Below are 16,132 nucleotides of genomic sequence, written 5' to 3'. Positions count from 1 at the left end.
ATTAATGAGACAAAAAGAAACACAATGTTTCACCTTGTGGGTTACTTGGGTCACTTTGTCTATGGCCAACGATGCAACTTAACCCTCCATTTGTTTTAATTTTTAAAAATATTTATTGAAAGTATTACAAATACTCCCCTCCCTCCCCCATTGACCCCTTGTAGCCAGCTTCTGCCCTCCCCCCACCCCAGGCCTTCACCACACTATTGTCTGTGTCCATGGGTTATGCATATATGCATACAATTTCTTTGGTTGACCTCTTCCCACCCACCTGCACCTACTTTCCCTGAGATTCCACAGTCTGCTCCATGCTTCTATGAAAGCTTCTGCACAGCAAAAGAAACAATCAACAAAATGAAAAGGGAACCCACTGTATGGGAGAACATATTTGGCAATGATACTCCATCTGCTTTAGAATAGCTTGCCATTGTCATGGGGCGGGGTGCTTAATAAGCTTAGATAAGGGCAGATGGTGCACTTCAGCAAGTCTCTGTCACTATTTTTAAAAACAGAGTAAAATGATTTGTATAGTCTAATGAGGACACTGGTTTTAAATGGTGATGTCAGCTTCCAGTGATGATGTCATTTCTTTTTTCCCCCCACTTTTTAAAAGATGAATTTTTTGGACAGTTTCAGGTTTACAAAACTGAGAGGAAGATACAGAGATATATCCCCTGTCTCCACACATGCATATCCTTCCCGACTATCAACATAACTCACCAGAATGGTACACACTTTTTGAAGGATGATCCTACATTCACAGGTCATAATCATCCAAGATCTATAGTTTACCTTAGCATTCACTGTAGGCATTATAAATTCAATGGGGTTAGACAAATTTATAATGACACATATCTATCATTATAATATAGTGATGATATCAATTCTTAACTGATGATGTTATATTCCAATACATGTTTTTCTAAACCCGCCCCTCCTCTTACAGTAGAGCAAGTCCTCTAGCATCTCTTCTAGCTCACAAGCACAAGAAGAAATGAATGTTGAAGTCAATGTAGAAACATAGAAGAATAACAGTAGGTCAAACACAAACACTTAAAGGATCAAGAGATAAAAGACTGCTAGAAGAGATCTCTATAACTGAACATTTCTCTAATACTCTTAGCAGTAATTGAATATTTCCAATGACAGGGAATTAATTCAATGCCCCCACAAAGCAGCCCATTCCACTTTTGGATTGGTCCAATTATTAGGATATGTAGCTCAATGTGGATAGTTGTTTTCCTTTCTTTATCTAAAGCCCTTGATCTTAAAACACTTCCCTTGCAGTTATAATTTTTTTAATATATTTTATTGATTTTTTACAGAGAGGAAGAGAGAGGGATAGAGAGTTAGAAACATCGATGAGAGAGAAACATCATCAATCAGCTGCCTCCTGCACACCCCCTACTGGGGATGTGCCCGCAACCAAGGTACATGCCCTTGACCAGGATCGAACCTGGGACCCTTGAGTCCGCAGGCCGACGCTCTATCCACTGAGCCAAACCGGTTTCGGCGAGCCAAACCGGTTTCAGCCCCTTGCAGTTATAGATAAAGTATATCTCATGTGTCTGCCCTTAACAAAACTCCAAGTTTTATTTTTTCTCAGCTAAACATGTCCAGCCCCCTTACAACCATTCCCCATTAGTCATGGTTTCCATCCCTCATCAATACGGCCCCTTTCTCAGGACATGCCTCCAGAAGGTGTAGGGCCGTTCTCTGGAGAAGGGCATGACCATAAGCTATTAGCAGCCTGATTCTTAGCAGCCAGCCAGGTAAAGGAGATTTGGGTGAGATGGCAACTGCTCTAGAAATAGCCCTAAGTAAAGGGGGTGGGGTGGGAAGACTGTGCACAGAAGTATTCATATCAGGACTTATTATTAAGTTAATTAGAAACATGGTAAATGTTCATCAGAAAGACAGTAACCTAAGAACCTACTGTAAGGAAATGATTAATTAACTTTATTATATCATCTCAATGGAGTCATATTACACAATTACAAAGAATATAAAAAGTGTATATAATAAGTTGAAAAATCTCAACATTACTAGTATATTATATTTGACTATGACTATGAGGAAAACTCTATGCCTTATGTTTTTTTGTAAAAATATACTAAGGATGTTAGTTGTATTGATGTAGTAGAAATATCAGATTTTGTTCTTTGTCTTCTTACTTATCCAAGCTTTAAAAAGTCTTAATTGGGATGTATACTCCAAACTACCTCTACTTCACAGATTTTTTAAAAAGAAAACACAGAGAACACACTGTGTGCACCCAGCACAAAACCCAGCACCACTTGGAGCACATAATGGGTGCTTAATGAGCATCCGCTGCCCCCTTGAGAAGCTAACTCAGCGAGGCCATTTCACCGCACTGTGTGGATTTTGGCAATTTGTCAGGGAAACCATATTTTTCCCAGGAAGGAAAATAATCTGCTGTAACAGAAACTTTAATGACTACTTTAAAGAAGCGCTGTTTCCCTGTGTAGCCATTCTTCTCCAAGTAGCAAAGAGGGGAAGTGTTTCCCCACTCCTTTGTGCTCCACAAAGCTCATCTAAACACAGAGTTACTACCAACTTTTAATGGAAATGCCTGCCGCCAGACAGAAAGAAGACCCTTGAGTGTCATGGTCCCTGTAAGAAATCAAGGCCTGTTGCAGGATAACTTTGATATCTTTTATCATGAAAATGAAAATAAATGTAAACCATTTGCCTCTTTCAAGTTTGATTTATTTGTATTGAAGCTGCTCAGGCATTTAGTAATTAAAGCTTATAATCAAACAGAGATCAAGATGTCTACTCCTTCTGCTTCCTTTCCCATTCCCCATAGTTGCACCAGTCATGGGACCCTCTCCCTAGGCCCCCAAGGCAACTGAAATCCATGGTAATATTTTTTCCCAAGCAGTTGGCTGTCCATTCAGAGAAGTGAGGCCAAATTCTAGCACAGTGATAGTCACTGCTCCAGCCAACTGAAAGCCTATTTCATTTAATATTATATGAATTTCTAGTGCAAAAGCATCTGAATGATCCCTTGAGTGCTGTTAAAATCTAACTCCATGATATTATACTTCAAAAATATAGTGAATAGAATTCCATGATTCTGTTCCTACTCTAACACATTTCATATCAAATATTGCCATCATCAAATATTTAGTAAATACCGGAGTGCAGAGACAAAGTACCATGCTAGGCTCAGGTGAAACCAAAAAGATTCTCACACAGTCCCCCTTTCTGGGATGCCTACCAACTACTTGAAATGAATAAGTACAAATTCACTTAACTAAGTCAAGGAGCCTTTGTAAGTGCCAATTTCCCATTACAGACTGTGAGCAGTATAGGAGTTCCTAGAATTATTTTAAAGAGAAGACTTTGAAAAATAAGTAGATTTTAGACAAGGTTGAGGCATGGGGCCACCCATGGAATTTTAAGGAAGCAGTTGTATGCAGTAAAGTACTAAGAGTTGGGATAATGTTTTAAAAGAAGATTGGACCCACAGGGCAAATGGTCTAAAATATAAAAGCTTCTGATTTTATTCAACAGTCAATGGTGGGGTGATCATGAGATTCTCCAACAAGAGGCAGTATAAAACTGTACTTCAGGATATAACTCACAGTAGCATGTAGGGTAGATTAAAGAAGATGAGCTCAGAGTAGAAGACTAGGACAATGACTTATATGTAAAGTCCTGTTGTAGATACAGTGACTACTATAGAAATGGAAAAATGAAAAGACAGCAAGAGAAATAACAAACAAAAAAGAACACACTAGAGAAAAAAATGAGATGGTCATAGCTAACAATGAAGTCTCAAGCTGACAGAGTTGGAAGGAGGAACCAGTTAAAAGTGATGACAATTTTTGCTTTGTCAGAGTTTGATGTAATGATGTAAAATAACATCCAAGTAACAATGTCTCTTAGAGAGTGGGAGACGTGAAATGAAGAAGAGTCAAAGTTAGATTTATGATTTGGAAAATCAGGCACATTAAGTTGGTAGTTAAGCCCAGAAAAGTAGAAAATAGGGCAAGCTCTCCAAGTGAGAGATTTCAGTATGGGAAGAGCAGGAGGCTAAGGGCTTAGCCTATAGTCTGTTCATATTCAGAACAAGAAGAAATCAATTTTGCTCATGCTATCTCTTCTGGGTAATAAGCGCCCTTCTATTTGATGGCTTTATAAACTTGTCTGCAACACTCAAAGCCAGCACAAATGGTGCCTCATCTGTAGGATCTTCTCTTCCTCATCAGGGAAGAGTTACTATTCAATTTATGATACCAAAGTATGTTTGTGCAATAATCATTTACACCTCTCATCCATTAGACTGTGAACTCCACATTGATAAAGATTCTGCCTTATCAGTTTTTATGTTCCTAGTACAGTGTCTTAATGCTTATTAAATATTTCATGTTCAGCAAAGTTGAGAAAAAATGACCTGACAGGTAGCAAAATTTTATGGAATGACAGTAATAATACCTCGACATGATTTAGATGATGGGATTCTGGACATTGAGCTGATGCTATAAGATGAGATGTGGGGGATGTCTAGAACAGGAGTAAATGGGAAAGAAGAAAATCATTGGGGGACATAGGGAAGACTGTGGAAGCTAGCCTCCAAGATGGCCATGAGTGATTCTCACTTCTCGGTATTTACACCTTATAAAATCCCCTCCCACACTGAATAGGAAATTGTGAATGTGATAGTGGGTGACTTCCTAGACTAGGCCATAAAAGATGCTGCAGCTTTTGCCTTACATTCTCTTGCTCATTCACCTGAAACACTAGGTCCCATATCATGAGGATACTCCAGCAACCCTACTGAGAGTCCATGTGGCATAGACCTGAAACCTCCTCCAACAAGCAGCACTAATATGCCAGGTATTTATGCAAGTCCCCTTGGAAGCAGATCCTCTAGCCCCAGTCAAGCCTTCAAGTGACTAAAGCCCCAAATAATATCTTGATTGCAACCCCTTAAAAGACTCCAGGCCAGATTCCTGACCTACAGAGATTATGTGAGATAATAAGTGTTTTAGGCTATTAAATTTTGGAGTAATTTGTTACACATCAATAAGTGACTAATACACTTAGGTTCTTTCAATTTCTCTAGATATCTTTCCCAAAAGGAAAAAGAAAATAAGGGATATTCAATGATAATGACTCTTAAAGAGTAGACCCATTATTATTCTACTGATGGATTAAAGACTGCCAAGTGGAATTAACCTGACTCAAAAATAAAAGAACCAAATTCAAGTCCTTATTCTGTAACTGGCTTACTCTGAGACTCTGAATCTCTTTTACCACCTGCCTTGCAAAATGAGAAAAATACTTAATGCACAGGTCTATTATGGGATTGCCTTAAATGAGATAAAATGTCTTGAGCACTCATCATCATAGGATCCAGCACATAGTGGATGCTCAATAAATATGAACTGAATAAAAGTCTAAAGACAATTTACAAAGAAACCAGATTAAAAGTCTAAGAAATAAGTGGAAAAAACCATTATAGAAGGTAAACCACAAAATAATGAGGTCCTAAAATTCTATTTCTGCCTCACACAATACATTTCTACACCAGGTGTTGCCTCTTACATGTGGTAGAATAGGTCCATCTCACTTCTTCAGCAAATCCCTCCCATGCTACCCAAATAGGTAGGTTAGCCTTCAGGTACATATCTGAATTCAAAACAACTTAATTCTCTCAATACATAGTTAGTGAGTGCATACCGTATATAAATATTATTTTTAGGGATAAAAATACAATAGTAAACAAAATAAATTTAAAGCAGATAAGAAGTGAGCTATATGGATACTTGGAAAATAGTGTTCCAGGGAGAATGAACAATAAGTGTCCAGGTTCTGAGACATGGAAGCAATGAAGTTGGAGTAAAGTGAGCAAAAGGAGAAATAGAGGAAATGGTGCCAGAAACGCAACAGAATGAGTATAGGGCTTCTGCAGAGCATAATAATTTTGGCTTTTACTGTTAGTAAAATCTGGAGCTGCTAGAGTGTTTTGAACAGAACAGTGACATTCTGTGACATATTTTAGCAGTATCTCTGTAGCTGCTGTGTTGAAAATAGACTTCAAGGGGGGAAAATATAGAAACATGGAGACTAGATATCAGGCAGTTATGAGTGAAGGTGGTAGGAATTAGTCCAGTTCTAGCAATATTCTCAAGGCAGTGCCAACAAATTGCTGATAAACTAGATGGGAGTAAAAGAGTAGAATCTCGGATGATTGCAAGATTTTGGACATGAGCAATTGAAAGAACAAATCGCAACCAGCAGAGAGGAGAAGACTATGAGGCGAAAGGACCAGATGTGAGTTAAGAGGGATGCCAGGATTTCAGTACTTCAGTTTTAGATGTCAAGATTGGAGTGCTTATTACATATCCTAGTAGAGATGACAAATATGAAATTATATCCATGAATCTATAGTTCGGTGGTGGTGGTCGGGGGGGGAGAGCTGGAGCTGGTGATTTTGGAAGGCATTAGCTATAAATAGTGTGAGGTTACATGAGGTCATCAAGGTAATGTGGTGAGAATAGAGGAGACCAAGGATTGCTCTGAGCCCACCATCAACAATCATATGCTCCTTCCACTCACATCTCTGTCTCTTCTGTGTTCTGCCTCATTCCACTCCCTGGCCTCCAGAGTGACTGCTCTCTACAATTCAAATAAACCATGAACCATCTTCTTCAATCCACTTCAATATTAAACTGGGTTCCACACTTAACTTCCAATTCCCATTTCTGGAATGATTTTGGTTTCTTTCGCTGCTCTCATCATCCACTGAGAAACAACAGGAGAATTGATTGTCAGTCCCTGCTGTCATTCCCACTGCAGTTCAACTAATGTGTCTGAATTCTTCCTTCCCTCCAGTTCTGGGCCTTTCTTTTGTGGTCATTCCACTTCGCTTAAAATAAAACACCAATGGGCTTGTAGGATAGCTCTTTGCAATGAACATTAAAAACACCTTTTGCTGTGTGTGCTTGACCATACATTCTTCTCTCTTGGATGCCACTCACAGGTAGAGGGTTTACATTCAAAGCCATCCCACCCCTCCAATCAACCCCTTTACTTGTCATCTTATTTGGTGACTGCCACTCACCCTTCCTCTGAACTCATTTCTAGGATCATTGTCAATTATAATCTCAATGTAGTGTCTTCTCTGACTATTGGTTGCTATAGTCTATGAACACATCAGTGTAGTGCTTGTTAAACTTGGCCAACTCTGAGTCCATCTTCTGCATCAAATTCAATTATTTGAGTGGGAAATTTTTAATTCTAGTTCAAGTGACTTTTAAAATAAGTATATGGGTAATATGTATCTCCTTTCAAAAATAATTGGCAAACGTGTGAAGGAATCATTTCATATACTAGTAGGTAATGTTTTATCCTTTTTAAAACAATGAAATTATAGGTGACTTCTCTAAAGCCATGATTAATAGGACTTATAACTCCTGGGTTTAGTAACCTGTTAACACATCACAGTTAAAGAAATGACAAGTTGATTGATAACAGGTGTCAACTGTGCGACACTACTAATTTTAGAGGACATTAGTTCATTGATATATTGTAGCTGAAATAATATCACATTCTTTCTCATGCATATGAAAAAAATAACACAGAAATTGTCAGCCCAACCCAAGTTTCCATGAAGGTCATAAGAATGCAGAGTTCAAATTGCATCTCTGCTCCCGTAATTTGTTCTTCCCTGCTGTCACTCCCATTATGCTTCAATTAAGAGTGGAAGCCGGGAGCGACTTGATGAACATCTGTCGCATCCACCTGGAAATAATTCAATAAGGGCACACCATGGGAAGATATTATGGGACATCAGCCTAAGTTTTTTTTGCATTTTTTTTTCATTTTCACACTGAGTGGCAAGAGAAATTCAGATAATGGGAAGGAGAAGGGTACTTCATCACTTAGAAATATTAGGACAATTTGCCAGTGTAGCACTCCAACACATATTTAAAAAATATATAAAAATACAAACACAAATGGATTGGACTTATGAAGCTACATGATCAAATGGCATCACTTTTAGATCACACAAATAAAATACAGTGTTAGCAGAAGCTTCTGCCAATTGAAGTATCACTACCTAAATAGTGTGTATTGTGTAAAATAAAATATTTTTGATATATTATCCAAGCACATCACACGATGCCCAAGGTTGATCTGCAAATGGACAAAAAAGTGAAGGACCATTAGCTTAAATTACCCTATATAATAAAGAGGTAACATGCAAATTGACCATCACTCCAACACACAAGATGGCTGCCTCTATGTGGTCAAAGATGGCCTCCCCCATGTGGACACAAGATGGCCACCACAAGATGGCCAACAGGGGAGGGCAGTTGGGGGTACCAGGCCTGTAGGGGAGGACAATTTGGGGCAACCAGGCCTGCACGGGAGGACAGTTGGGGGGAACCAGGCCAGCAGGTGAGGGCCGTTAGGGGCAACCAGGCCTGCAGAGGAGGATAGTTGGGGGGGACCAGGACTGCAGGGGAGGGCAGTTGGGGGCAACCAGGCCAGCAGGGGAGGCAGTTAGGGGTGACCAGGCTGGCAAGGGAGAGCAGTTAGGGGTGACCAGGCTAGCAGGGGAGGGCAGTTGGGGGTAACCAGGCCTGCAGGGGAGGGCAGTTGGGGAGGGACTAGGCCTTCAGGGGAGGGCAGTTGGGGATGACCAGGCCAGCAGGGGAGGGCAGTTAGGGGCAATCAGGCCGGCAGGGAAGCAGTTAGGTGTTGATCAGGCTGGCCGGGGAGTGGTTAGGGGGTGATCAGGCTAGCAGGCAGAAGTGGTTAGGGGCAATCGGGCAGGCAATCAGGTGAGCAGTTGGGAGCCAGCAATCCTGGATTGTGAGAGGGATGTCCCAGATTGGAGAGGGTGCAGGCTGGGATGAGGGACACCTTCCCCCCCACTCCCCCATTCATAAATTTCGTGTACTGGGGCCTCTAGTGTGGAATAAAATACAATGGAAATAGCAATTTGGGACAAGTCTGGGATGAACCACATTTCTGCATCTCTGAAGTTCCCAAATTAGATATAGTGATCATTGGATAGAACTAGATTCCCTTTTAAATAAAAAGTGAATCTCTTTCATTATTTGTTGAAATCTTCAAAATAGATATTTTCTATCCCCAAAAGAAAAAAATTCCAGAAAACTGTGCTACCCAAGCCTAAAAAGATATTTCTTCAATAAACATTACTTGTAAATTATTTTAATTAGCATATCTAAGTAACAAATCTCTATCATTTAAATATTTATTTTCCTTCAATGCTGTGCTCCAATATTACGTTTTTCCTCCTATGTTATATTTTTAAGATGGCTGTTTGCAATGCTACACCTATGCAGAGTAAAAAGTTACGGTATTAGGCTTAGGAGAAGAGGCTACAGGAACTACAGATATTTCAGAATACAAAATAAGACAGCCAGTGAATAAATATAATCACCTTCAAGCAATACAATGAGTAAGAGACAGACAAGAAAGGCATACCACTATTCTCTACAGATGCTAAAACAGCAAGAAATGGGATTAAGCTGCAGGTGCAGGAGACAAGATTCAGTTTGGACAGAGGAAAGATATATCAATGTTCAATAATGGCCAGTGTTATTATAAAAGATATGGCTCCATTTTCCCCCTTCAATTATTGTAAAACTGTTTGATTACTGTGTGAGATTTTGTTGGAGGTGTCTTGTGTGAATTTAGCAACCCATATCTGGTGGACCTCCCAATCACTTCTCAGGTTATATCATACCAGCAAATTTCACATGGCTATAGAAACATGTCATAGGCACTGAATAAGGTAGATCCAAGTGCAAAATTAAACAAGGGAGAAAAAAAGACAGACAGGATGCCTAGAAAAACTTGGAGAAGGGACAGCTGCTTTAACACTACCAGGGTCAGGAAACAGAGAAACACGGTTTGCTACTGCTTCAGCCCCTTACTGCTGCATCTAGTAGAAAGGTAAGCATGTAGCCGGCCATGGGAGCATCAGTCCAGTGAGATCAGAGCATTCCCACCCCACAGCCTCAGCACAGGGTGGACATACCAAATGTCCCATTGAGTACCTATTCTGGCAACTCAAGATCTTGTCTTTGTTTGTGGTTAAACCTTTTTTTTTTTTATTGTTGACACTATTGCAGATGTCCCTTATTTTCTCCCTGTTTGCTCACTTCCACCCCACCCCTACCACCCCTGCCCCTGGCCTTTACCACACGGTTGTCTGTGTGCCTGGCTATGCATATATGTTCTTTAGCTAATCTCGGTCACATAATTTCATGAACTCACATTTATAAATTGGTGGCAATTTAAAGTCAATATAAAGTTTTATTTACTGCTTATACATCAAATGATTTTTCATGGAGAATGAGCTCTATTTCTTAAAAGAAAATGACATTCCTCTCAAGAGCAATGATATCCAGTCATCCTATAAGCAATAGCATTCAAGCAGCAGTTAACATATTATCTGTCTTGATCTGGTCTTAAAATACCATCCTCCAGGAAAAACTGCTGATTCCAGGCTGGGTCAGAAAAAGTACAAGTTGACAAGCTGAGCCCAGAACATCCTGTTTTGCCAGAAAGTATGGAAGTACTCAAAGAATGAGGAGGATAGGTTCAAAGGATATAAACCAAACCAGCTTCAAGATCTACCATAGGCCTAATGTAGGACAATCTTAGCAGCAATAAAACAAGACAAACAAACAAACAAACAAAACCCAATGAGAGTATAAAATTATACCCTGTTGAATAAAATAGGAATCTAAGACTCCTTGCTGATATAATTAAAATAAATGAATAAACAGATAAATGGGAATCAGAGAAAATTCTTTCTCACAGCTAAATGCTAATCAGCAAATGTAAAAAATATGAAACTAGATAATAACCATTTGCCAATCATGGCAGTAGTAGTTAATATAAGCAGGAATATCAACGAATGCCAAACCTGGTCAGCGGAGGTTTGGCATAATATAGCAGTATCTTCCCACAAAATGCTAATAAAACACAAAGAAAAGTGGTCATTTTGAAAGGTGAGAAACCTACCAGATACCATATTGACCAGGTAATCAAGGTTAGCATCAGCAGTGATTCGATGGGTGAACGTTGTAAGTCTCCTGATTTTATGTACTGAAAAGAACACAGATTTATTTCTATAATAGCCTGTCTAGAATTCATGGCCTAAGTTTGGACTCTCTCTGCCCCTTCTGTTATGTCTCTCTGACTTCATCTTCTCCCATGTTACTCATATTGAGCTGGAGATAGTTCTCTTAAGGGCTCATGAGATTATATTGGGCCCCTTGGATAGTCTAGGACCATCTCCTTATTTAAGGACCATACCACTAATCAAATCTAAAAATAGAACATATGCACATGGATTAGAGTGTAAGCATCTTTTTGGAGCTATTATTTTACTACTACATAAATTATATCCTATCTAATAAAAGGGTAATATGCAAATTAAATATCACTCCGTCACAAAGATGGCGGTACCCACAGCCACAATATGGTGACATCCAGTCCTCTCAGCCCTGCTGGAGTCCCCCAGTCCTGGGGGAGTAGGGGGAGGTGGCTGCTGAGAGTGGGCAGCATGAGTGGCCTGGTGGAATGCTTGCTTTGTCGCCGTGGCAAGCGTTCTGAGCCTGGCTGCTGATGGGCCTCTGGCCAGGCCGGGGCGCAGAACACTTGCATAAGAAGAGAAGGAACCGGTGAGCTGAGCAGAGTAGAGTGGCCCCTGACTCCCAGGCAAGGTCAAGTCTGGGCAACCAGAGGGTGGAGGGGTGGAGGATAGTGTGACAGGAGGGGCTGGTGGCAGAGGCACAGGGGTGAAAGCCGGCTGAGAAAGAGGAAGGAAGCCCTTTATTGGAGTTCCTGAGAACAGGGAGGGAAGTTTGCATTTCCCAGCCGAGGATGGGCCTCTGGCCCGGCCGGGGCATGGAATGCTTGCCTCCTTGCTCTAGCAAGGAGGCAAGCGTTCTGCGCCCATCCGTGGATGGGCTGATGGGCCACAGAGAGCCTCTGGGCAGTGGGCACGGAGTGGCCAGGCCCCGCAGAGAGCTACTGGCGCACAAATTCGTGCGCAGGGCTACTAGTATATATATATACACTGAGTGGCCAGATTATTATGACTCTGAACGCATAATAATCTGGCCACTCAGTGTATATCCTATATAATAAAAGGTTAATATGCAAATTGTCCCCTCGACCAGGAGTTCGACCAGCAGGCAGGCCGGCCAACCGCCAATATCCCCTCCCCCTCGCCAGGCTGGCCGGACCCCACCCATGAACCCATGCACGAATTCATGCACTGGGCCTCTAATATATATATATATATATATATATATATATATATATATATATATATATATATACTGAGTGGCCAGATTATTATGTGTTCAGAGATCATAATAATCTGGCCACTCAGTGTATATTTGTTGCAGACTACATTATTGGCCTCAATTCTTCATCTTTCCCCATGGTTATTATACCTTCTGTCATTGACTTTGGTATTCCTCCTGAAAAGGCAGAATATATCTTTGCATCCCTTGACCTTGGGCTCAGCCAACATGAATTACTTTGTTTAATAGAGTCATAAATGATGCAAGACTAAGCCTTAATAAATTTTGAGTGTTTCCATTGTTCTCTTATTCCTCTCAAATCACCATGAGAAGAACATCCCTCTTTAGTTCCTGATTCAAGAAAGATGAGGGACACATGCAAAAAAAGCCACCACAACTGAGCCCAGGCAAGATCAGCTGATTGCCAGCTGACCCACAGACAAATAAGCAATAATAAGAGATAGTTGTTTTATGCCGCTGAATTGGAAGATGATTTGGAGGGATGGTAGCTAACACTACAGTGAGATAAATGCTAGCCTACACAAAGTAAAAGGAAAAGTTAAATAACAGAAAATATTATAAGAATTCATCCAGAATCCTTTCAAAGACAAAAGAGAAGTCAGCAGCAACAAGATGCAGTTAAAAGACATGGAGGGTAGAATGAAGGGTAGTATAATGTACGACCAAGAGTAGGTACAGAAAAAAAGAATAAGAGGAGTTATTAACAAGAATACTTACAGAGATAAGTAGATGAGAATTAGACATAATTTAGGAAAGACATGAATCCTCAGTATGTTGAGTTTAAAAAAATAAAATTAAATTTATACCTGGACATATAAAAAATCCACAAATAACAAATAAAAAAAAAAAGACTGTACACTTTAGGAATGAGAAGAGAAATTATTGTAATGGAACAATTATTCTCACAGCAGAGGTCTCATCAGCAACAAAAAACAATGGAGCAATATCTTTAAATGGTTGAGAAAATAAATTTAAACCTCTAATTTTATAATTGGATAAATTATCACTGCTGACTGAGCTCAATATAAAGATAATTTTAAACATACAAATACTAGGAAAATTAAGAAACCTGTTAAAGAATACACTTCAGAAAGAGGAAAAGTGAAAATAAAGAGAATATCCTACCTAATAAAAAGGCAATATGCAAATAGACCAAACGGCAGAACAACCAGAAAAACCAAACTGAGCAATCAGTCGCTATGACATGCGCTGACCACCAGGGGGTGTGTGTGGAACATGGCGGGCATTGGCCACAGTGGGATGGTGGAGTAGGTAAGCGGGGCTGCCAGACCAAGGTGGGGCGCCAGTTGCTGTCATAGGGGTGAGCCTCTGGTGGTTACTGAAAATTCTTTGCTCCTGCGCGCCGCGGTCCCTCCCGGAACTAACACCTGCTACTGGTGCCAGCCCCGCTTGCACCCGCTACTGGCACCAGAGCCACTGCTTGCACCCGCTACTAGTGCCCAGCACCAGTCCAATCACTCAGCGCCATCACGTGTGAGCGGCGGCTACAGGCCCTGATCATCCCTGAGGGCTTCTCCACCTCCCCCTGCTCCTGAGGTGCGATCGGGGCAGCAGTCGTCGCTTGCACCCTCTGATGGCGCAGAGCGATTGGGGCCTGCACCAGCGGTGGGTGCGAGCGAGGCTGGTGCTGTCAGTGCGTGGGAATGGCAGTGGCGGGAGTGGGGCTGCCAGCAGACAGGTGACGGGGGGGGGGGGGGGGGGGGGGCGTGATGGGAAGGGCTGGGCGGGTCACAGAGGATGGGCCGAGACCTGCCCCTGTGCCTATTGCAGCCTTGCGGCCCACAGCTCCTTTCAAGGTGCACAGATTCGTGCTCTGGGCTCCTAGTGTAAGATATAAGAAGTAATAGTGAGCCAAATATTGATAAAATTAAGTAATATATTTAAAATGTAATTTAACATTAGCTATAACACTTTTCAATGCATAAAAATAGATAAAGTCATCCTTTACCCATTACCAAGCAACATCTGAAAAAATGTTCAACATCACTGTTTAGGAAAATGAAAATTAAAACATATTAACATACCATTTTATATGCCCCAGATGGAAAAGGTTTTAAGTATCTAATATTATAGTCACACAATAAGGAACTCATAAGCTGCTAGTGGTAGCGTCCACTGTTACAACCCCTTTGGAAAACTGGCATTATCTAGGAAAATCAAAGATGCACATGCCCTGCACCCCTGCAGTTCCACTTCTAAAAGTCTTATGTTATTTGCTTTACCTTTCTTTTAGGCATAGTAGAAAAATCTTCCAAATATGCTCCAGGAGAAAAATATACAAAAATGTCACTACTTCGCTGAATTTAATAGCAAAATATGGAAACAAGCTAAATGGCCATTCAGAAGAGAATGGATAAATCAGCATTAGTGTACTCATACAATACAGCATTATGCAGTGTGAAAATCAATGAACTAAAATTACATTGATCAACATAAATATATCTCAAAAAATATAAGGTTGAGCAAACAGCAAATTGCAGAATAATGCATAAAGTATGAAATTATTTATGTAAAGTTTAAAAACATAAAACAGTAGAATATATTTTAATAAATGTATATAGATGCAATGATAGTATAATATATATAGTATATATGTATATAGTATATATGTATATATATATATTATAAACACCAAATATAGGCTATGTATATATATATTATAAACAACAAATATAGGCTAGTGATTAACTCAGAAGATGGGGGACAAAGAATTGGTTTGCAACAAAGAACATAAGGGGCTTCCAATGTTAAAAAAAATAAGTCAAGTAAAAAAATCTTCTGGAGTAAATATGAAAAATTATTACAATTTGATAAAGCTGGGTGCTATACACAGAAATGCTATATTATTTGCTTTAGCTTTATGGATTTCTCTAATACGCTGTAACAAAAATATCTGAACATTTTCTCAAAAGACCATTTGGCTTATTTCGGCAGAGAATGAGAGGCGGTCCGGGAGGGTATTTTAGTGCATTAGCCCTCCCTAGGGTGGATGCATTTGCAGGGGACAACTGAAGGGAGCAAGGCTGCATTTACAGTGATAAAACACTAATGGACAGACAGCAGGCTCGCCAGCCCCTGATGGTTTACCAGGGAGGCTGAGTGGGGACAGGATTTCCTCCTACCCACAACTCTCTCCAGCAAGACTTCCCGCTCTGCCCATGGGTAAGTCTGAACTAACCACAACAGTTGTCAACTTCAATAACATTTAAAACCATTTCAAGGCTTAGAGAAACACTGCTGTCTTGAAAAGAGTACATGCTTAGGAGGCAGAAAGACCTGGGTTCAAATACTGCTCTGAGAATTACTTAGCAGGCCCCTTACTCTCCTGAACTTTCAGAATTCTCATCCTTGAAATGAAGTTTTCATGACTTCACTTGCAGGGTATAGAGAGGAATTAATGAAATCACATCTCTAAAATATACAGCACCTACTAGGCACTCAACATGTGAGGGTCTTAAACTGCCTGCAAGCAATATTGACGTAAACAAAGACAAAATGCTTCAGAAACCAGATATATCATTTGTGGGATGGGGAGAAATGTGTTTCCTAATGGAGGAAATACAAATCTTTACAACCTAAACTATCAAATTGCATATGTATTTCAATAAGTTACATGGCATTTCTCAGTATCAATTCCCTCATCTGGAAAATAGGAATAAAAACATGTAACTTGCAGGGTTATCGGGAGACTTGGAGGCTCCGAATATTAACGTGCTAGGCACAAAAAGGCACTCAGCCATGCAATAAACAGTACCAGC

At 40.3% G+C, this 16,132-nt stretch overlaps 1 long non-coding RNA gene across 3 annotated transcripts in view; it reads left to right on the top strand.

Annotated features, from left to right (window-relative positions):
• Positions 1 to 11,649: 11,649 nt before the first annotated feature.
• LOC114232171 (uncharacterized) overlaps positions 11,650 to 16,132 on the top strand; it is a 55,939-nt gene continuing 51,456 nt past the window's right edge. For all 3 annotated transcript variants that reach the window (XR_008557508.1, XR_008557507.1, XR_008557509.1), the window contains exon 1: positions 11,650 to 11,744. This is a non-coding gene — a long non-coding RNA (uncharacterized LOC114232171). The remainder of the gene's footprint in view (positions 11,745 to 16,132) is intronic.

Source organism: Eptesicus fuscus, chromosome 11 (genome assembly GCF_027574615.1).
Source record: "Eptesicus fuscus isolate TK198812 chromosome 11, DD_ASM_mEF_20220401, whole genome shotgun sequence".
NCBI classification, from domain to species: domain Eukaryota; kingdom Metazoa; phylum Chordata; class Mammalia; order Chiroptera; family Vespertilionidae; genus Eptesicus; species Eptesicus fuscus.
The sequence above is the reverse complement of the archived record's forward strand: the minus strand, read 5'-3'. Positions and strand labels throughout refer to the sequence as shown.